This window comes from Pinus tabuliformis, chromosome 4_1, assembly GCF_031772625.1.
Source record: "Pinus tabuliformis cultivar Carrire ecotype Pingquan chromosome 4_1, CPIR1, whole genome shotgun sequence".
Lineage (NCBI taxonomy): Eukaryota > Viridiplantae > Streptophyta > Pinopsida > Pinales > Pinaceae > Pinus > Pinus tabuliformis.
Genome location: NC_142303.1, coordinates 191,774,620 through 191,796,538, shown reverse-complemented (window position 1 = coordinate 191,796,538; position 21,919 = coordinate 191,774,620).

Below are 21,919 nucleotides of genomic sequence, written 5' to 3'. Positions count from 1 at the left end.
TGAAATACATGGAGCAATTTACTTTACCAAGTTGGATCTTCGTTTAGGAAATCATCAATTCATAATGAAGACTGAAGACATTCCGTAAACAACATTTAGAACTCATGAGGGTCATTATGAATTTTTGGTCATGCCTTTTGGCCTTACCAATGCACCTTCTACATTTCAAGGTTTGATGAATTCCATTTTCAAAACCTTCCTTCGAAAATTTGTGTTAGTATTTTTTGATGATATACTAATCTACAACAAGTCTTGGAAGGATCATGTTCAACATGTTGACAGGGTGCTCAAACTATTGGAGGAGAAACAATTATATGCAAAAACCTCAAAATGTTTCTTTGGAGTACAAGGGGTAGAATATTTGGGTCATATTGTATCTCATGAAGGTGTTAAGGTAGACCTTAGCAAAATTAAATCCATTAAGGAATGGAAAATCCCCACATCCATAAAGCATCTGCGAGAATTTATCGGGTTGATAGGGTATTATCGCAAGTTTGTTAAGAATTATGGGAGAATATCAGCATCTCTAACAACATTACTGAAGAAAGATGCATTTTCTTGGATCTCAGAAGCAACGAAGGCCTTTGAACATCTTAAAGAGGAAATGTGCCAAGCACCGGTCTTAGCTACGCCAGACTTCACAAAACCTTTATTGTGGAATGTGATGCCTTAAGAAATGGAATTGGTGCTGTTTTAATGCAAGAAAGAAGATCCATTGCTTTTGAAAATCGTCCAATCAAAGGAAAGTATTTACACAGCTATTTATGAGAAGGAAATGTTGGCAATACTACATGCACTTAAGAAATGGTGACCTTACCTAATGGGAAGACACTTCAAGGTAAAAACGGATCATGATAGTCTTAAATACTTTTTAGAACAAAGATTATCTTTATAAGAGCAACAAAAATGGGTGACAAAGATGTTGGGTTATGACTTTGAAATCATCTACAAAAAGGGGAAGCAAAATGTTGTTGCAGATGAACTCTTAAGAAAGGATGAGGATGTGAAAGCATTGCTTTGTGCCATTTCTATCATCCAACCAGATTGGATAAATGAAGCAAGGGATGAATGGAAGAATGACGAAGAAGTGTGGGCACTCATTCAAAAGTTGTAGCAAGATCCCAGTACATCTAATACATTTAGTTGGAAAAATGATTCATTATGGTACAAAGATCACTTATACCTTTGTAAGAATTCCCAACTCAAACAAAAGATTCTTCTAGAATTGCACACCTCTCCCTTAGGAGGGCACTCAGGATTTTTAAAAACTTACCATAGGGTTAAGAATAAATTTTTTTGGGATGGCCTTAAATCTAATATTCAAAAGTTTGTGGCGGAATGTTTTGTTTGCCAACAAAATAAAGTTGAGACAATTAAGACCTCGGGTCTGTTACAACCTTTATTCATTCCAAGTCAACGTTGGGAGGAGGTCTCAATGGATTTTATCACAGGTTTACCCAAGTCCGAAGGAAAGAGAGTCATCATGGTGGTAGTTGATAGACTTACCAAGTATGCACACTTTTGTGCATTATCACATCCATTTAAAGCCAGTACAGTTGCTACTACATTTATGGAAACAATTCAAAAGCTACGTGGAAACCCAAAGATTATTGTAAGCGACAAAGATCCCATTTTCACAGCAAATTTTTGGACGGACTTATTTTCTTATCTGGGTACTCAGTTATCTCATAGCTCATCTTATCATCCTCAATCTGATGGGCAAACTGAGATAGTGAACAAATGTTTGGAAGGATATCTTCGTTGCTTTGTATCTGATAAACAAACACAATGGGTCAAGTGGTTGCCACTGGCTGAATGGTGGTATAACACTTCCTTCCATACTGCAACAAAAATGACCCTATTTATGGCACTTTATGGATATCATCCACCATCCATCACATCATCTTTAAGAGAAAATTTTAAGGTTCAAGCAATGGAAGATCACATAGAGCATCAACAACAAGTTCTCCAACTCTTGAAGGATAACCTCACCTTGGCGCAGAATAAAATGAAACAATAGGCAGATCAACATCGCAGCAAAAGAAGTTTTGATGTAGTTAGCTGGGTGTTTCTACGATTACAACCATACAAACAAATGTCCCTCAAGCAAGCTAAGAAGGATAATAAATTATCACCAAAGTATTATGGTCCGTATGAGGTATTGCAAAAGATTGGTACTATGGCATACAAATTGGAGTTTCCTGCATCTTCTTGAGTGCACCCAGTTTTCCATGTTTCTTGCTTAAAGAAGGTTATAGGTGATGAGCTCCTAGTTAAAACAATATTGCCAGAACTTGACGAGGAAGGAAAAATCATATTGGAACCTGAAGTAGTCACAGAAACAAGAACTCGACAGTTATGAAATTGGTCAATTTCAGAGTATCTCATCAAGTGGAAGAACTTACCCGCTGAAGATTCCACATGGGAGGATGAGAATTTTATACAGAAGCATCTACAACTACTCAAGCGTTGAGGACAACAGTTTAGGTCCCTATAATACTAGTGTATTCCCCCATTATTATTGTCATTGTAGCCCTTTATTGTTATTGTTGTGCCCCTGTTGTCCCCATATTGTTATTATTGTGCCCCACAAAAGGCCACTATTGTTATTTTTGTGCCCTTGTTGTCCTATATTGTTATTATTTTGCCCCATAGAACCCACTATTGTTATTGTTGTGCCCTTACATTATTATTGTTATGTCGGCTTTGATTATATTGTGACCCCTTAGACTTCTATATATAGAAATGAGGTTTTGTCATTTGTATCATCCAATAATTGTTCATTTGTGTAATGTAAAGGAGGTTGCCCCCTCGAAGAGGCTCATTTTGAAGTCGTTGATCTATCTCTTATTCTATTTTGTGAGTTGGTTGCATAACGATGATCCTTTATCCTTTGATACCTTTAATTTGTGTAGATTAGATCTAAGTGATATGACCTTCTTTATCGCATCTTCAGAGAATAGTTCTACCAGGTTATCATATATCTCTTTTGATATCTCCAATCTTGCTATATGGGGAACGAGGGAATCTTTGATGGACTCCATAAGAATCTCTTGAGCCCTTAGATCCTTTTCCATGTATTGAGATAATACTTGACCTACGAATGGTTTGGAGACTTTTCCATTGATATGATCAATGACTTCATTTTCTTCGAGGACTATTTCTATCCTTCTTTCCCATGCAAGGAAGTTTGATGAGCCAACCAAATTATAGATCTCTTCGCAAATCGAAGTCATTTTACTAGATTAAATTATAGAAGAAAAAAGGTACTTACTTGTCAACTGAAGATAAAATCTTCAACTTGATCCTTTTGTTGATGATGATCGATGAAGGTGCCTTCATGCTCCTCGGATGATCTTCTTTAAGGATGAAGAGGTCCTTGCTTCAATGAGGGGGAGACCACCTTGGAACCTTTTTGAAGATAATGATCAGGCCCTTGATCTTGCTTCCCTTGATTGAGTAGTCTACAAACTCTTTGAGGTTTCCTTTGGTGATGATAAAGTGCGGATCTCAGAAATACTTCTAGGGTTTCGACTTTCTCCAAGATGATGTGATCTTTGTCCTTGAAGTGCTTCTCTTGGATGTCTATACTTTGGGCTACTTTGCTTTGTAGATGACTAGAGGATCCAAAAGTTTTGCTAGTGTAGACTTCTTCTTCGATCTAGGGTTTGATACTTTGATGTAGATCTCGACTTCACTTTGATATCCTTCGACTTGCTTTGATGCCTTTCTTGAAACTCGATCCTTGAGTGTCTCTTTGATTAGATGCCCTTTTCTTGACTTTGTCACCTTAGCTTTGATACCATGTTGAGAAATCTAGGGTATCAAGTATTAGGTGATTTCTCTTTAATTAGTAACTACTTGTGAGTGCTTTTTCATTTCTTTAGGTTAGGATCTTCTTTACTTAAGTTATCAGTGTTCTTCTTCATCAAACAACTACCAATGCATGAACATAAATAGACAAGAGACACAGAATGTAGGCTATGAGCCAGGGCCAAAACCTCTCACTCTTTGAGAGGAAAACCCGCACAAATTCTTCTTATAGAGATTCCAATTGACGAATACCAAGACCAAGACCCTTGACCTAGTTGCCACTCCAAGACCAAGACACAAGTTCTCTTGACTGTCTTCTACTCTTTTCTTTGCTTGATTCCTCTTCCACTTCGACCTTTTTAACACTGAGACTACATAACTGAGACATTCATTGTGATAGTAATGAGATAACACCAAAATACATCACTGTAATATCATCAAAACCTCATCACTGCAATGAGATCTTCATTACTGTAATACTATCGAGATCTTATCACTTGTAGGAGCACTAAGACCTCATGAACTGAATGATACCCAAACTATAATATCATTGAGACCGTGACTTGAGCGAAGTTAAGACTGTGATAGCATTGGATCCTTCTTTTGAATCTGTGAAGTTGGCATGACATCGTACTGTAGTCTTCTTATATCACCGAACTGTCACCATGCTGTAGTTCCTATACCCTTGTTCGAATTATGTTTCTTTGTTATGACATCGAAACCTTTCGTCTCGGAGATCTGAATGCATCACTACAATCTCCTATACGAATTACAGAGGTATCCGAATTTGTCACTGTGCTTTCTCACCCTAATTTCAGAGAGATCCGAACTTGTTTTTCTGTGGAAATGCAAAGACCCTATCCACATATATATAGTTGTTGTCCCATATAAATAAGCCGACTTGAGTATCCGAACAGGTGTGTCTCCATTAGGTGAAGCTGACATGAGTTCTTCCCTTTATCTTGAGGTCGACTTGAAGAGGAGTAACTTGTGCTTGTCTTGGAGGGCTTCTTGACAATCCTATAGACTTAAATACATTTGTAACATGCCCAAGAAGGGTTCTTCATACATGACATTGACTCCTTTTGATAAATCCTAAAGGCTCACAATGGGAGCCATCTAAAAATAAAATCCTTCCTCATGAAACTCATGAGCAAAACATACAATCATTTTATTTTTCTTTTTTACATCAATTACATAAAAATCACAATTACACATGTCATTATGAAGACCGAACCTAGTTACACTTTTCAACAAAGAGTTGGTTCAACCGAAAACTTCCTCAAACACTAAAGATCTAAATCAAAAAATAGATTTCTACACACTTCAAAAATATGTTGTTAGATCCACAAGGGATTAGATAGCACAATGAAAAGGAAGACTAGGGGTTCAACCGAAAACCCACTAGCACTTCCAAATCTAGAGTGTTTCTCTAATCCAAATATCAATGCAAGATAACTATACACCAATAGATCCAAAAAAATGGCAAATGGAAATAACAATTAATAACACCAGTCGAATATTAAGCACAAATGAATCAGACAGATATTAACATAGATGTGGAAGAATAACACCACATAAATTTACCCCTAAATACATTCTTTATTATTCAAAAAATATTCAGTACATAATCCAACAGAGCTTCGCTTAGCCAAGAGCTCGATCTTACCATGTCTCTTGATGAGAAGCTTAGAGCTCAATTTATAGAAAAATATGAGAGAAGAGCCTCTCCAAGTGGAAAACGGCTAGGTCCCAAGTGTTACTCATCTTTGACCATAAGAAATTCGACTTCTTCTGGAAGCCCCTGCGCAAACCTTAGAGAGAGAGATGCTTTCCTTGAAGGAGTGGCTTGGAGAGTGTAAAATTAATTCCGAAGAGGTTTTGGACCATTAAAAAAAAGTATTCCCTTCAATTTTCCTCAAAAATGTCTCATTCAACTTAATGAACTTGGACCATCTTCTTAAAAAATTCGATTTGCTGGAGCCTGGGACCATAGCTTCTCCTTTGGACCATTTAATTTTCCTTGGTGATTTTCTTTGCTTGATTTGTGGAGATTCCTTCACTTTTTTGACTTGACTATCTTCTTGGGAAAGTCTACTTCAATTTTAAATCATTTTCCACTTGGAGATAATTTTTATTCTCTCATTTTATTTTTTGGCTAATTAATTACCAAATTTTTGCCAAAAAAATGGAAAAATAGGAAATGAGGGGTAAATATACTTTTTTTGACCCTCAATGTGTGTCTAGATAGAAAGTTGAGGTGTTGAGGTCTAATTTTGAGTACTCATTCCCCTACAACTTCTATAGACAACACTTATTACATTTTATATCAAATAGGTTTGGTGACAAGTTCTTGGAGGATATTTTACATAGATAATATTGACCTTTTACAAAGTGTAACATGACTTCATTTACATGACAATGACTTACATTTTATGACTAGATGACAAATAAATCCTAAAGACTCTCAATTGGAGTCTTGACTCGAAAACAAAATCCTTGCTCATGAAACCCATGAAGCAAGTCAATAAAATAATTTCATTTTTCTTTATTTACATCTTATTACATAAAATCATATTTACATGTCATTATGAAGACCGAACCTAGTTACACTTTTCAACACTCCCTCTTAACTAGGGAGGTATTCATAATGGTACCTTGGACTTTCTCAATCTAAAGAATCTCTTAAGAAGAATTCAGATTTGTAACTCATTTGTTATAGCATCATACCAACCAGCATTGTCATATAGCAAGGCCTTGACTAACAACTCTATCTCTCCACAAGATCAGAGCACAATGCTGGCGAGACCAATGATTTATAGACATACTCATCATTGTCTCTCCCGGAACATACCCCACCCGGGTTCTCTCAGGGTATGCTCCATGAGGACTATTCTTATCTTGGACTCCCCAGTCCTCAAAGAATATCGGTCCTCCACGACTACTCTTATTGTTGGATGCCCTATCTCATCCTCAAAGAGTATCAGATGCCAAATGATTACACAATCCTCCATCCTGCCTTCCCAGGTGAAGAACAGAACAACATGTCTATCTCTCTCCTTTTCAAACCAGGAGGATATATTCCATTAAAGGAATGTACTCATTCCATCACAAGGGAATGTACCTAAGATTCTTGCTTAGGAATTTCCATGTTTCTTGCAGGTAAGAAACTTCTTTATCATGCTCCCTCTTAACTAGGGACTTTCTGCAACTTCTCTTGTGGAGATCTTGGAACAACCAGTTGCTTGAAGAGCTCCTTCCTTTAATGTCATGAATTTCTTCTTCGTTAAGGAGTCTTCAACTTTGGGGACTTCTACATAGGGCATAGTTCATTCATCACTTTTATTCATGAGCTAGTCATGTCTTCAACTCATCAGAAAGTGATCCATCATATCTTTCATCTGTCTTTGCTTCATGTTATTCTGCTTTCATGCCATATTTTTCGAAGGACATTACATCCTTCTATATGGTCCACCTACATAAGCTCATCCAAATATTAGTTCAAAAATAATCAACGAACATATCAAATCAAGGTTACCTTTACCATGACATCTTCCTTTAAGTATCAGCATCCTACATGCAGATTGACACATCTCCTACTGATATTCATTGTCAAGGGTCTCTATCTTTTTCCGACTTTCATCAGAATCTTCACATCTTTTTGGGAGATCTTCTAGTCAAATCTTCTTGGACTTCGGATGTTGAATGCCTTCTATCTTTGTTGCATATCATCACGATCTCTTCCTATCTCTTCACACTTTATTCCCAGGAGCTTCCAATCTTAGTTCCTGATTGTAGTCAGTTTCCTCATGATTCATATGAGAACATATTATGTTGATTTCATCTGGTGTGACTTATGCTTTGCTGCAAACTTTTGGAGGAGGAGATCCTTTTCTTTTCTTTGACCATAGTGATCTAAATTTCCTACAACGATATGACTTCTACCATAATCTGTGTAAGCATACATACCTCATCTTCCTTTCGGTCATTTGACTTCCTGTAGCAGCGTCATTTGAACGAGGGAACTTCATCTTGCTATTCTTGTGATGTCATCATACCTTCATTCCTTGAATCCCACGAGATGGAATTCTTGTTGAAAACCTTTTGCTTCCTTTCTTGATTAGTGAATCCTCTAATGAGAATTCCATTAGAGAGACTCGAGGATGTTTCATATCCTCACCCGACAGATGTTTTCTTTATAGATTCTGTACGATGACTCTAGTCTATGATGACCTTCATTTCTTTCTATACATATCACTGAGGTTTCCTAAGAGCTTCCTATTCTATTGTAAACAATAAAATTTATCCCAGACATACTTTCTTCTTCCCATGTCATGAGCTCTTACTTCTAATGCTTCCATCATGATGCTATGTTGATGTATTCTATCCTATCTATAAGTGAAAATTACCTTCTTGTGAGGAAGATCATCTCAGTCATAATAGAGATCTTTTACTTCTTCATTCTTCGTCTTCGTAGACTCAGGCTCTTTCACTTTTTCAGTGATTTGGGCTTCTTCCCTATTTCTCTTACCATGTTTAGGACAATCTCTTTTATAGTGCCCTAGTTCTTGACATCCATAGCATCTTACTTTATCCATGTTCCTCCTTTTCTTTTGAGGACCAAACCTTCCAAATTTTCCTTTTCTTCTTGTTGTAGCAACATATGTTTGATTCTACTCGCTTGGTCCAACATGAAGCTGTGCCTTCAGTCTCGTTTCTTTGATCTTACAGAGTGACCATAGATCTTGAAATGGAGTAGTGTCTTTCTTCCCATATAAACTTGAAGTGAAGTTACCCCATTCTTTCGGTAGTGCATTCAACACCACTGTGGTCATCTCACTATCAGACATTACTTCTCCTAATTCTTGTAGTTGTTCCCAAATTTCTGATATCGTCATAAAGTATGAGGCTATTCCATCTTACTTTGATATCTTTAGTTTCCAGAGTTCTTGCCTTAAAGAAATTACTTCTCCCGCAGTACTTACTGAAAACAACTCTTCCAATTCGTTGTATATAGCTTTTGTTGTTTCCAACTTTGATACATATGGGATTAAAGAGTCTTTTATAGATTCTATAAGAATCCTCTGGGCTCTCACTTCTCCCTTCATGTATTTAGCATGTGCTTGTGTATCTTCCTTTGCAGGTTTTGTGACCAATCCTTTGATGTGATTCATGACCTCATTTTCAATAAGATTCAGGTCTGTGCTTTTCTTCCATGCAAGGTAACTTGCAGCCCCAACCAATTTATTGCTTTCCTTGCAAAAGGACATTTTAATATCATTGGATGAAGTCATAGACTTACCTAAGAGTTTGTTGTGTGCTTCCTCCTTGATGTTAAGAGAGGATCTGCTTATTGTGAGGTTGATGAAAGAGAGCTTGATTCATGATCCTTCTTGAGTGTTCTATTCTTCCTTCAATTTGAAGAGCTTCGACTTCTTCGAGTGATGATCTTAGAAGAGCTTCTAGGGTTTTCGAATTTTCTTCTTGTTTTTCCTTCTTGAAGATGACTTCAATCTAGTAGATATAGATCTAGGGTTTCAGATTGACGAAGATCTAGATTTCTTGCTTGGAGTACTTTGAATTGCTTTGATCATTCTTTGAAGTTTGTCTCTTGTGTGCTCACTTGCCTTGACTGCCCTTTCTTGTCTTCAACACCTAAGCTCTGATACCATGTTGAGAAATCTAGGGCATTCAATAAATAACAATTTCTCTTCTTGATAATTTCTTGTGATGCTCTTTTTCTTCTTAATCTTATATTCAATTCTTCGTTAGCTTATTAATGTGTTCTTTCATCAAGACAATTACCAATATGCAATATAGGCTTCTCTAGCTAGGGCCAAAACCTCTCACCTCTTGAGAGGAAAACCCGATCAAAATTCTTCTTCTTAGATCTTCAATTGATAAGTACCAAGACCATGACACAGACCCTTGACTCTTGTATCCTTCCAAGAACCTTGTCACCAACCTAGATACTCTGCCTCTTCCTTTGCTCTGCCTTTCTCACACTGCTTTCCTTGGCTCCTTCTAGAGAACTCGGTCTCTATCCTTCTTACTGCTTCTCTTTAGCTTTCCCTAGAGAATCTCGGTCTCTAGGTCTTTCCTGGCTTCCTCTAGAGAGACTTGGTCTCTAGGTCTCTACTTTGACCTCCTAGAAGGTTCCTTCTTTTGCTGCCCTAACTTCACACTTCCCAGAAGATTTTGCTACCCAGACTTCACATTTCCCCAGAAGATTTAGCTGCCTAGAAGAAATTTCACTGTCCCAGAAGAAACCCTAATTTTGAATTACCCAAAATAATCCTCTTTCTTTCTTCGCACTTCTCCTTCTCTTCCTTCTTCGTACTGCTGCTTCTCTTCCTTCTTTCACACTTCTTCTTATCTCAAGTGAGTCGATCTACAAATGGAGGACGAGTTAGGCTATATATACCCCTCCTACGTTGCCCTTTAGGTTGACTTAACTGTTGGAGTTAGGCCGACTTGATATAACAACTTTCTCATCGTTTGAAGGTCGACTTGAAGAGGTTTGGTGACAAGTTCTTGGAGGATATTTTACATAGATAATATTGACCTTTTACAAAGTGTAACATGACTTCATTTACATGACAATGACTCTTACATTTTATGACTAGATGATAAATAAATCGTAACGACTCTCAATTGGAGTCTTGTCTCAAAAACAAAATCCTTTCTTATGAAACCCATGAAGCAAGTCAATAAAATAATTTCATTTTTCTTTATTTACATCACATAAAATCATATTTACATGTCATTATGAAGACCAAACCTAGTTACACTTTTCAGCATTAGTATGGTAATATACATCGACTTTATACACTAAGACTCACCTAAGACTTTACCATCAAGCCTCACTCTAGCTTTGGGGATATCTGGGAGAAAAACTCAACTAAATATTTAGTGTTAAGAAACACAAATAATTATCTAAGGAAAAAAAACTCTCTAGAGTGCCTAGTAAAATGCCAAGTTACCTATGTCTTTGTTGATTTGGGGTAGCATCGGATGTGCTCTAAGCCTTAAATTTTGCAGGGAGTCTTGGGCACAGGTATTCCAAATAACCCATAAAACGTTTTGGGAAATTCCACCCAGAAGTGATTTTATTAAAATAATTAATATTTTTAATGGGGTTCCTAAGTCTAAACTTAGGAAAATTAAAATATCAACGAGTATTAATCTAATTAGGGGTGAAACTTATAGAAAAAACCTTGGATCAAGTCAAATCGATCTAAGCCTTTATTTATGTTTTAAGCTAGGCCGTTGGTTTTCCAACAAGAAGATATAAGAAGGGACTTGAAGGTCATTTGGAAAACACATAGAGAGATTGAGAAAATCAATTTTCTGAAGTGAGAAATTTTTAGGAGGAAAATCGATTGAGGAGATCTTGCAGTAGAGAGGTAGTGAGAATCCGGGGAAGGAATTTTCGGAGAGTACAAGGCAGAGAGAGGACAGAAAGATGTCCAGAGGAAGGCTAACGCTAGCCTTCGCAGTGCTGATGCAGAGGCAGCGCAATCAGTGAGGGGAAGTCGAATATCTACTGAGGCAATTCGAAGTTCAGTTGCCAGAAGCCAGGGTGTGAGTCTAGGAGGTAGGAAAGTTGATTTCTCAGCCAACAGAGGATCCAGAGCAAAGAGGCAGCGTAATACCCAGGAGGGGTGACGTAGAAGCTGCTCAAGATGACGCAGTTCTGTGCAGAAGCCACGCAGAGGGTGACGCAAAGCCTCCGGAGTTGAAGAATCAGTCACTGATTCTTCAGTGACAGCGTGAGATCATTTCACCAGTCTTTTGTTCAATACTCTTTATATCAGATTGCTAGTTCAGTATCCTAAGAATTGTACTCAGAATTTTCTCCTGCATAATAATAAACCCTTAGAGCTGCTGCACCAGTTTTTCCAGGGACTATTTGTCCAAAGTATCGTGGGCAGAGCAACATTGCCAAATTGGGACGAGATGTGGGCAGCTATGAAACAGGAAGAGCTGAGGAGAGACCTGCTCAAGGTTAAACTTGATGGGAGCAATAGCAACAGTGGGTCGAAGCCCAAAGTAGAGGAGGAGGATAACGCAACCCTTGCATCAAAGGGACAACAGGGGCAACAAAGATGAAAGAAGGACGTCTCCAAGGTGAAGTGCTTCAGATGTGGCGAGATGGGCCACTATGCATCGCAATGTCCTTTTAAGAAAAAGGACAAGGATGAGGAGCATTATCTGATGGTTGTAGCTTCGAAGATCAATGAGGAGGAGTTTGCCATGACAGCCGAGATACCTCCAGGAGGGAGGTGGGCTGATATAGAGCTGTAGTCAAAAGGACTGTAGATGGGCAGGATCTTTGAGGAGCCCATCTCTTGGATCGTCACCTTGCTGCGGGAGCCCATGATCAGGAGTAGTGGGATGGTGGAGTTTCAGTTGGTGCCATGAAGTGTTGATGCGACAGATGCAGTGGCTAGAAGAGCCAGAGACTGAGTAGCGCAGAGCAGAGAGGAAGCAGTGCGAGGAGGCACAGTGCAGAGCTTTAACAACACAGTGGCTTCAGAGGTAGCATGGGACTAACAACAGTCAGGATTTCAGCACCGAGGTGTATCCACTGGATATTTGTCTAATTTTGGGTGTTTTCAATTGCTTCTCTCAGCAACTGAGTTGCAGTATGGATGCAGTGTTAGCAGTGGCAGTGTTAGCAGCATATTAGATGCAACATTTGAGAGGGAGCTACAGTACAAATGTAGCATTGGCAATGGCAATGTCAAAGGCAGCAGTACAATAGCAACAACAACATAGTGGTTGGTGGATAGCAAGTCAAACATCAACAACACATAGACGATGCTTCAGATTCAGAGCAGTGTGCAGAGAGGCAGTGTATTGTTAGAGCACATTCCTCGCTAAGAGGGAGTGTTGATTTGGGGTAGCATTGGATGTGCTCTAGCCATGAAAATTGGTGGAGAAGGTAAGGCACATGAGATCTCCAAGACCCAGAAATCATTTGGAGAAATTCCACCCGGATGAAGAGATATTAAAATAATTAATATTTTTAATGAGTTCCTAAGTCTAAACTTAGGAAAATTAAAATATTAATGTGTATTAATATAATATGGGTGAGAAAGTTCTAAGTGATGAGGATCAAGCCAGTTCTAATCTTATTCGTTGATTAGGGACTTAATCTTGGCAGTTGATTCGTCAATAGGAAAAGTATAAGAGGAGGCTTGAGGGTTAGTTGGAGATACACCAAGAGGGGTCAAGAATTTGATTTTCTGGGGCGGGATTTGCTGAGAAATCGAGTTAGTGATCAGTTGCAGTGAGGGGGAGTTCAGCAAGGGATTTCGATCAAAGGCTGAAGAATACATATCAGAGAGGCATCTAAGTTCCGGAAGAGGCAGCACAAAGCCTAGGAGGGCTGACGCAGAGGCTAAGGAGGCCAACACAGAAGACGCAGAGGGCCATAGAGGCTAACAAAGAGGACATAGAGGGCTTTAGAGGCAGCGCTGGGAGATTCTGTGGGGCAGATTGGGAGCTGATTAGCAGATCCTGAGCCAGAGAGGGTGACGCAGTTCCAGAGCAGTGCTTGGAGCAGCTTTCGCTCTCCAGCACAAGGAACAGTCAAAGTCACTGTAGGGTTGATCATTCGGTTGCTGATTCGCCGAAATATCTGTCTTTGGAGAGAGGTACTACTGCCAAGGATATTCTCTAAAGGATGAGCCATTTCTGGCACCCTAGTTGTATTCAGAAATCTACGTAATAATAAAACCCTCTATATGGTGCACCAGTTTTCCTGAATTGGGTTTTTCCGGGGACGATTGTCCAAAAATAACGATGTCCCTTGTGTTATTGCTTCTGTTTACTTCAGTGCATGATCTGTATATCTGTGAAGGCTGCCTTTGTGTTTACTTCGATATTTATGCAATTAAATAACTTGTTAATGTAAAGAACAAGTAGGAGATAGTAAACCAAAAATTGCAGTAGGGGTTTTTGACATGTTAGATTTAGAAATTCTCACATGGTATCAGAGCGATTGCAGATCAAGGAGGACTGAAGACACCAACCGAAGAAATCTGAGAATTTGCAGTAGAGAAGCAACTGTCCCTAGAGACAACGCTGTTCTAGAGCCGAAGAGGTAAGAGGAGTGACGCAGTGCTGAGAGGGTGACACAAAGGCTCACGTAGAGCCTATGTTAGCATTCTGAGCCAGGAGAAGGGCCAGCGTAGAGGCAAAGAAGGGAAAAACAGGCTCACGTAGAGCCACGTCATCTTTCTCAGCCAGGAAGGATTGACGCAGTTGGCCGGGAGGAGCAGATTCAGCCCAAGCCGTGATTGCGCAGAGCTTGAAGGGCTTAGATTTTTCAGTTGCTGGGGCTAAGGGAGTTGTGCAGATTGTGATTTGAGGAGCTGGTGGGACGTTGTTTCTGTCAGTGCAGAACAATGTCTAAGGAGACCGAATCAAGGTAGAGGGAAGGACTACCTCGACAGATTTCTGGCCAAGAAATCTAGATCCGGGTTACAGTGACAGTGTTGATTTGGGGTAGCATCGGATGTGCTCTAGTCTCGAAACTTGGTGGACAGGCTAAGGCACATGAGATCTCCAATACCTAGAAATGGTTTGGGTAGATTCTAAACAGTTTGAGAGATATTAAAATAATTAATATTTTTAATGGAGTTCCTAAGTCTAAACTTAGGGAAAATAAAATATTAATGTGAATTAATATAAAATTGTGTTAGAAGGGTCCAAAAGTCATGGATCAAGCCAGAATTAATCTTAGTCGTTGATTAGGGACTTAATCTCGGCCGTTGATTTGTCAACGAGAAAAGTATAAAAGGAGGCTTGAGGGTCACTTGGAGAATACACCGAGTTGATCAAGATTTCGATTTTCTGGGGCAGGGTTTGCTGAGGAAGTCGAAAGAGTGATCAGAGTTGCAGCTAAGGGGCAGTGAATATAGAAGCAGAGAGGCAGAGATAGTATTGGGAGGATTAACACAGAAGCCGGGAGAGAGGGATGCAGAGCCAGCTAGAGGTTCACGCAGAGCTAGCCAAGGCCCACGCAGAGGCAGCCAGGAGCTGCGCAGTGCCTCAAAGAGCCAACGTGGGTGACGCAGAGGCTTTAAGGGCTTGCGCAATGCCTCTAGATGTTGACGTAGGGCGAGCTAGGGTGATGCTGGGCAGACACTGGGCCAGAAAGTGCTGCCGCAGTCCCTAGAGGCTGACGCTGGGGTTTTCGTGGGGTAGATTGGAGCTGGGAGCTGTCAGAGTGTTTATTTGGGGTTTCAGCCGGAACATCTGTCTTCGACTGATAGGTACTACTGCCGAGATTATTCTCTGTTGGGTGAGTCGGTTTTGGCACCTAGATTGTATTATGAAACTGCTTAATAATTAAAACCCTCAAACTGCTGCACCGGTTTCCCGGCATTGGGTTTTTCTGGGGACATTGGTCCAAAAACAACGGTGTCACTTGTGTGCTTGTTTTGTTTCCTTCAGTTGATGATCTGTAATGTGTTGAGCATGTACTTGTATCTATTTTCAGTATTTACATTGTAAATAACTTGTTAATTAATCATAACAAGTAGGCAGAAATAAATCAGAAAAGTACATGAAGGGTTTCTAATAGTTAGACTTAAAAATTCCAACACAAAGGAGGATTGGGGAGGAGTGATTCGACAGTTGGCCGGAGGATTTCCGAGAGGGAAATCAGGACTCAGAGGGAGTCTAGAGAAGAGGAGCAGAGATGGTAGTAAACAGATTGAGGGATCAGGACAGATTGGACGAGGCTTCCAATTTTGTCATCTAGAAGGCCAGGATCCTGGCAATCCTGGATAAACATTGCATCAAGGACTATGCCTTGAAAACCGTAGCTGTCCCAGTTGACCCTGATGCAAATGAGAAGTATGAGGAGGCCATGGCGAAGGCGAAATGCATGATCCTAGATGGGGTCAAGGATCATGTAATACCACATATTGCTGAGAAGTCAATAGCAAGGGAGATGTGGGAGACCCTGACCACCTTATACCAGGGCTCTTCCGTGCAACAGAAGATGTTATTGGAGAATCAACTGAGGTCATATCAGATGCAGAAAGGAGAGGAGATAGATCACTTCCTTCTCAGGTTGCAAGGAATTTGCGACCAACTTACTTCTGTGGGGTCTACACCGGATCCAGAGTTTATGGTCAGGACTGCTCTGAATGCAGTCTCCGAGGATTGGGAGACATTTGTCCAAAGCATTTTGGGCAGAGCGACTCTCCCTAGTTGATGTGTGCAGAGCGACTCTCCCTCTCTACCACGTACTCTTTGGCTTAGAACTCCTTTCTGATCCAAATTTCTACTTCTTCCCCTCTCGCTGCAACTCAATTCACTTGTTCGATTTTCTCAGCAAACCTCGCCCCAGAAAAATCGAACTGACTGATCACTTGGTGTATCTCCAACTGACCCTCAAGCCTCCTCTTATACTTTTCCTGTTGATGAATCAACAACCGAGATTAAGTCCCTAATCAACGGCTAAGATTAAAACAGACTTGATCCTTGTCTCTTAGAAGCTTCTCACCCATATTTTTATTAATACCCATTAATATTTTTATTTTCCTAAGTTTAGACTTAGGAACCTCATTAAAAATATTAATTATTTTAATAAAACACAAACTGGGTGGAATTTCACCAAACGATTTCTGGGTCTTGGAGATCTCATGTGTTCTAGCCCCTCCATAAAATTTCGGAGCTAGAGCACATCCGATGCTACCCAAAATCAACCATGACATGGGATCACCTTGCTCGTCAAGCGACTCAAAAGGTGTATCATTAGGAATAATATCCTTGATAGAAACATGGCTAGCCTCAACTTCACTTTCCACAAATTCCCCTTCTTCATTGGTGTCATAGATAGGATCTTTGTCGAAATGATGGCCACTCATATTCCATTTCCCTTCATTTATACACATGAAGTCACAAATGTCAACCTTTAGGGAATCAATTGTGTCCACCCTTTCAATATCTTCATGGAGTACATCATCCAACATCACTTCTCATGCCAAAGAATCACCTTCATCATGCTCCTCATCACGAACCAAGGGCTTCATGGAGCTTTCCTCCTCTTTGCTATCATAGTCAATTCCCCAATCTGTGGTCCAAAATTCTTCCATATATCCCTCATCTTCTTGAGAATCTTCTATGTTTGTGGCTTCCTCAGGATCATCCCGATCCTCGTTTGGTATATCTAGCTCTAGGACCTTTGATGGATTCTTTGCATTTTTAGAAAGATGAAGACAAAATTGGTTAATGGCCAAGATGTTGCATGCATCTTCATCAGTCATGAATTGTGACCTCTAATACCAAATTTTTTTTCAATCAAAACTTCAAATGAAGTGGTGTTGGTAGGGTCACAGAGATCATTGATTTGACATGTTCCAAGAGACTCAATGAATAATTTCACCAAAGTACCTTGGTGAGTGATGCCCTCTCTCAAAACATATGAGACAAATTCGGCTATATGATCAAGTACGAATAATGGATTACCATTGAATTTTGGGAGATTAGGGAATATCTCACACAACTTCCAAGGAGCCATTCTTTTGAATTTTGAATAAAAATCAAGAGTAGAGTCACCAGAGTGAATTTAAATTGCCTTGAGAGATGCTTGCTTCACCCTACAAGCATTGAATTTGAGGTTCAATGAAGAACAAGGGCTTCGTTCTTCCAATGGAGTCGCCAAATAATGATCTATATTGTTGTTAGGGAGAAGGTGGATATATAAAGGTAAACACGCTTCTTCCCTAACAAAGATGCCAAAAATGTTAGCACAAAATCTAGCAGGGCCCTAAGGGGAGAAAACCTATGGGACAACTACTAGACTAAGTGACAACAATGGGACAATGGCCCATTGTCACTGTTAGGGTCCTATATTATAGGGATCTTAGTCATTTCAGTCTTTCTATTCATTTGAGGTCAATTTGTAAATGTCAGTCTTGATTTCATGAGTATTATGGTTTAAAGGGGTTTGTTCTGAATAAGAGGTCTAGATTTGGATTGAGTGTCATGTAAAGTTTTTAAGTCAAAAGGGTCTATTTGCTAAAATCCAAAGTGTAATGTCATGAAGGATCATCATTAAAAGGGTAATCATAAGGGGTCATTGGTCACCATGAAAGAGTATTAAAAGGTCATGTCATGAAAGATTTTGGTCATCATGAGTTAGTTAGTTGAGTCATGTCAGTTATGGGAATCAATTATGGCCAGTCATGTCATGTTGCCATTATTTCAAAAACACCACTTATCCATATTTCACATCTAGAAGTGGGTCATCATTACTTCAAAAGAAGATCTTTGAAGTGTATGAAGGCTACAAAAGTCCCTTTTCACTTTCATTTCAGCCATTCGAAGCTATCATCTGCTCTGAAACACTTTGGAGGACGAGAAGAGGAATACTCCTATTTGCCATTGGGAGCTGCTACGAAAATTGGACGTTGCTGCGTAACTGAGAATTGCTGTGCATTTCAAGGAATTGTCAAGCCAGTCACGAGTAAGGGTTTCTCTCGTTTCTCTGAGATTTTTTCATGTTGTATGTGCCCTAGTTCATCTTTTCAAACTGATCAGAGGCCTTCAGATTCCCTCCAACCATCCTAAGCTATGACTGCTGTGTGTTTTGCTGCACAAAGCTCTTGCTACCTCTCGTTGTGCAAAAAACCAATTCTTCTGCTGCATTCAGTATTGTTGTGAGCCATACATACCTCTTTCTTGAATTTCAGTTGAGTAACACTGATCAAATCCTTGTTGCTGCTTCCCAAAGAAACCCTAGTCACTGTTGTTGCGCATTTTCTTTGCCTGCTATGCATTTGTCTTGTCTCCACTGTGCTGCAAATTTTACCTTTTGAAACCACTATACTTTATTTTGAAGAAGTATTGTAAGCCTGCACATACAACCATGGAAACTCCAGAGATGAAAAAGAAGGTAAAAGGAGGAGACATTGTAAGATATGAACCCCAAGACCTCAGTCTAGTGAATTTTGACCCTGCCATCAGGGTTTCATTTGAACAAGCTAGGTGTATTTCTTTTTGTGAGAAGATTCAGAGCCAGGGCCACCACTTCTAGCTCACCAAACAATTTGCACTGAATTTCAAGGGGAAAGAGGTTAAGGTTGGAAATTTGGAGTTTGTTGTCTCTGAGCAATCAATAATTGCTGCCACTTATATCCCTTTACATGGTAAAGAGTGTTGGGAATCATGATTGCCGTTAGAACAAAACCCGCAGGTGTTAGTCAACGATCGCATCGCTAGAGATAAGGATCCACAAGAGGTGTTAGTCCATGTCGCGAAACACACGGGGAGCGTTGGTTTATCCAATGTCCAACAATCTCCCCCCCAATGCGAGTCAGGTGTGTTTTGAACTCGTGACCTACGCTTTGATACCACTTGTTGGGAATCATGATTGCCCTTAGACCAAAACCCGCTATTAGTCAACGATCGCATCGCCATAGATAAGGATCCACGAGAGGCGGTTAGTCCATGTCGCGAAACACACGGGGAGCATTGGTTTATTCAATGTCCAACAGAGAGTGGTTTAAAGGCATGGAGTTGGATTTAGCTCATTTTAAAGACTTTTTGAAGCCACAATACAAGGAGGGGTATGGGTCCATTATCCCAAGGAGTTATCTGCTGGACCACTATAGTAAGTTGCTGAAAGTGATTCAAAGGTATTTTACATGTGAAGGGAGGTTCAGCAAAATCTATCAGTACCACATTAGACTTCTGATGCATTTTACAGGCAAGAAAGCCTTGAATTTTCCTTACTATTTGTTTAGGAGTCTCAGCAAAATGGTTGATAGAGTTCAAGCAAGGGGGAGTCAGATTGAGCCTAGCCTATTCCATTTTTCATTGATTAAATTGTTGGTGCTAAAAGAACTTGACAAGAGGGAGCAATCATGGCAAGAATTCTTGATATCTTCAAGGTGGATGGCACAGTCCTCTGACAACCCAAAGAGTAAGAGAGACACCCCATCAGTTGCAACCAAAGAAGCCTCATCTACAACAATTGGATCAGTGAAAAAGATTTTGATTGAGGAGAAATCAATGGACAAGAGAAGTGCCAAGAAGCTTCACTTTTCACCCGAGATAGAAAAAGTGGCCAAGAGACCAAGAACAAGAGCTTCAGCCAAGAGATTTCCTGTAGACCCTACACCTGGTCAAACCATTGAGATAGTAGAGAGCGCACTTGAAGGAGTGGAAGCTGATGAAAAGGATCAGAGAATCAGGGAGCTGCAAGATCAACTTGGTAAGGCACATCTAATGATAGCACAACTGCAGCAAGAAAACAAAGATCTCAAGAGGAAAGCCTTACAAGAATCTGCTAAGCCCAATAAGGAAGAACCATCAAAGAGAGCCTTGGTACCTACTATTGAAGACAAAGGCAAACAGATAGCAGACATAGAAGATGTGCAGAAGATGACAGTTGAGTAGTCTAGAGGACATAGAACTAGCTCTGCTATTAGGAAAATGGAGATGCAGGTGAAAGAAGTTGCGTAGCCAGAACAAAGAATAGATGAAGTATATGATGAGCAAAATGAGTTCAATAGATTGATGGAACAAATAGAGGAAGTTTAGCAACAAGTAGATTGGCTCATAGAGAAAGATCAAAGGGATAAGATGAGGTTATTTAATCAATTGCAAATTGTTGAACCTGTCATCCAAAAAGCCAAACACAAGTTGAAGTGGACCTTGCCTCTACATAGGCAAGTAAGGAATATTTATACACAAAATTTGGTCTTAAGAAGAAGACTCAGACGAGTAAAACAACAATTGACTGAGGCCAGGCAGTCTAGAAGGAGGAAGAGGGGTAGTTTAGACATGCTTGTAGAAGCAACACATAGTTAAAGTTCATCAGGTGGATGCCCCAAAGCTCTGAATTTTGTCTTTTTGCCTATAAAACTTACACAGGTTAGCTTTTTGATGAAGAATACAGAAATGCAGCAGGACATGCTGCACATTGGTCATGATTCCCCATTTTGATAAAGCAGGTGCAATTTTGAGGTTTGGATAGTTTTATGGTATGTTATAAGGTTATCATAGCTAGTGGGTGTTGCCTTAAGCAGTTTGGTTCAAGAAAAATCACCACATGGTCAAGGTTTTGGAGATGTTGCAGGTGCTGTGCATTTGATAGCAAAAGGGAGATAGTGTTCGGAGGTAGGTTTTTAGTTTCGAAGTTGTTTCATGAGTTCATAACCTTCTCAAGGACATTTCAAACTAACCCATTAGCTTCATCCTTTCAGAGATGGGTCGGAGGTATGCATAACTCGGATTGTTGCGCAAGTTGCTGCGAAACTGGAGATTCACACAGTGCACATTTTGACTTCCTATTTCGAAGATTTGGTTTCTAGAAGCTGTTTTAATCATGCTATTAGGTGTCGTAGAACTTTAGGATGATGTAGTTATGCACTGTTGTGGAAATTAAATGCTTTGATGATGTATCAAGTTAAGATTTGCAGTAGGTAATTAGTTCCTATTTTTCAGCAAAGAGGGTGAAAATTCGATGTATCTAGCTGATGGCTAGCTTTCCTTTGAAAATTTCGTCCCTGCTAGGTGACACTGGAATATTTTGATGTATATAATATGTAAAAAGCAAAGTAAAAGGTTTTGTTGGTCTGCGTGTGAAGAGAGAGACTTGTATTTTGTACATTTCAAATACTTTCAGTGAATAATAGGAGGCCGAAGTGACTTGTTATAGGAATTCTCATGTTAGTCTCTATGATGATGTGCCTCTTTGTGATGTAAGTTTCTTGTTTGAATCATTACGCCATTAATGTATGTTTTCTTGTTTAGATAAACAAAGAATTATTTTAGAATTCACTATTGCAGTGCTCTGTTTTAGTTTGCGAAACAATCAATGTTTTTCCTCTTGAATGATATGTGAAATTCATCCTTTAGTTAGATGCTTTATATGTCATTTGTCCATTGTTCTGCTGCTCAACCCCCCTACAACGAACTTGATAAAAACATCAGGGCTACCTATCTTGCTCATGCTACAAGAGCCCTTCACTATCCCACCTATTCACTGAAAACATCAATTGAGAGTGACTCCATGCCCAATGGATCTATCTTCACACCTACCATCAAAACATTAAACAATTCTATTTCTTTATGT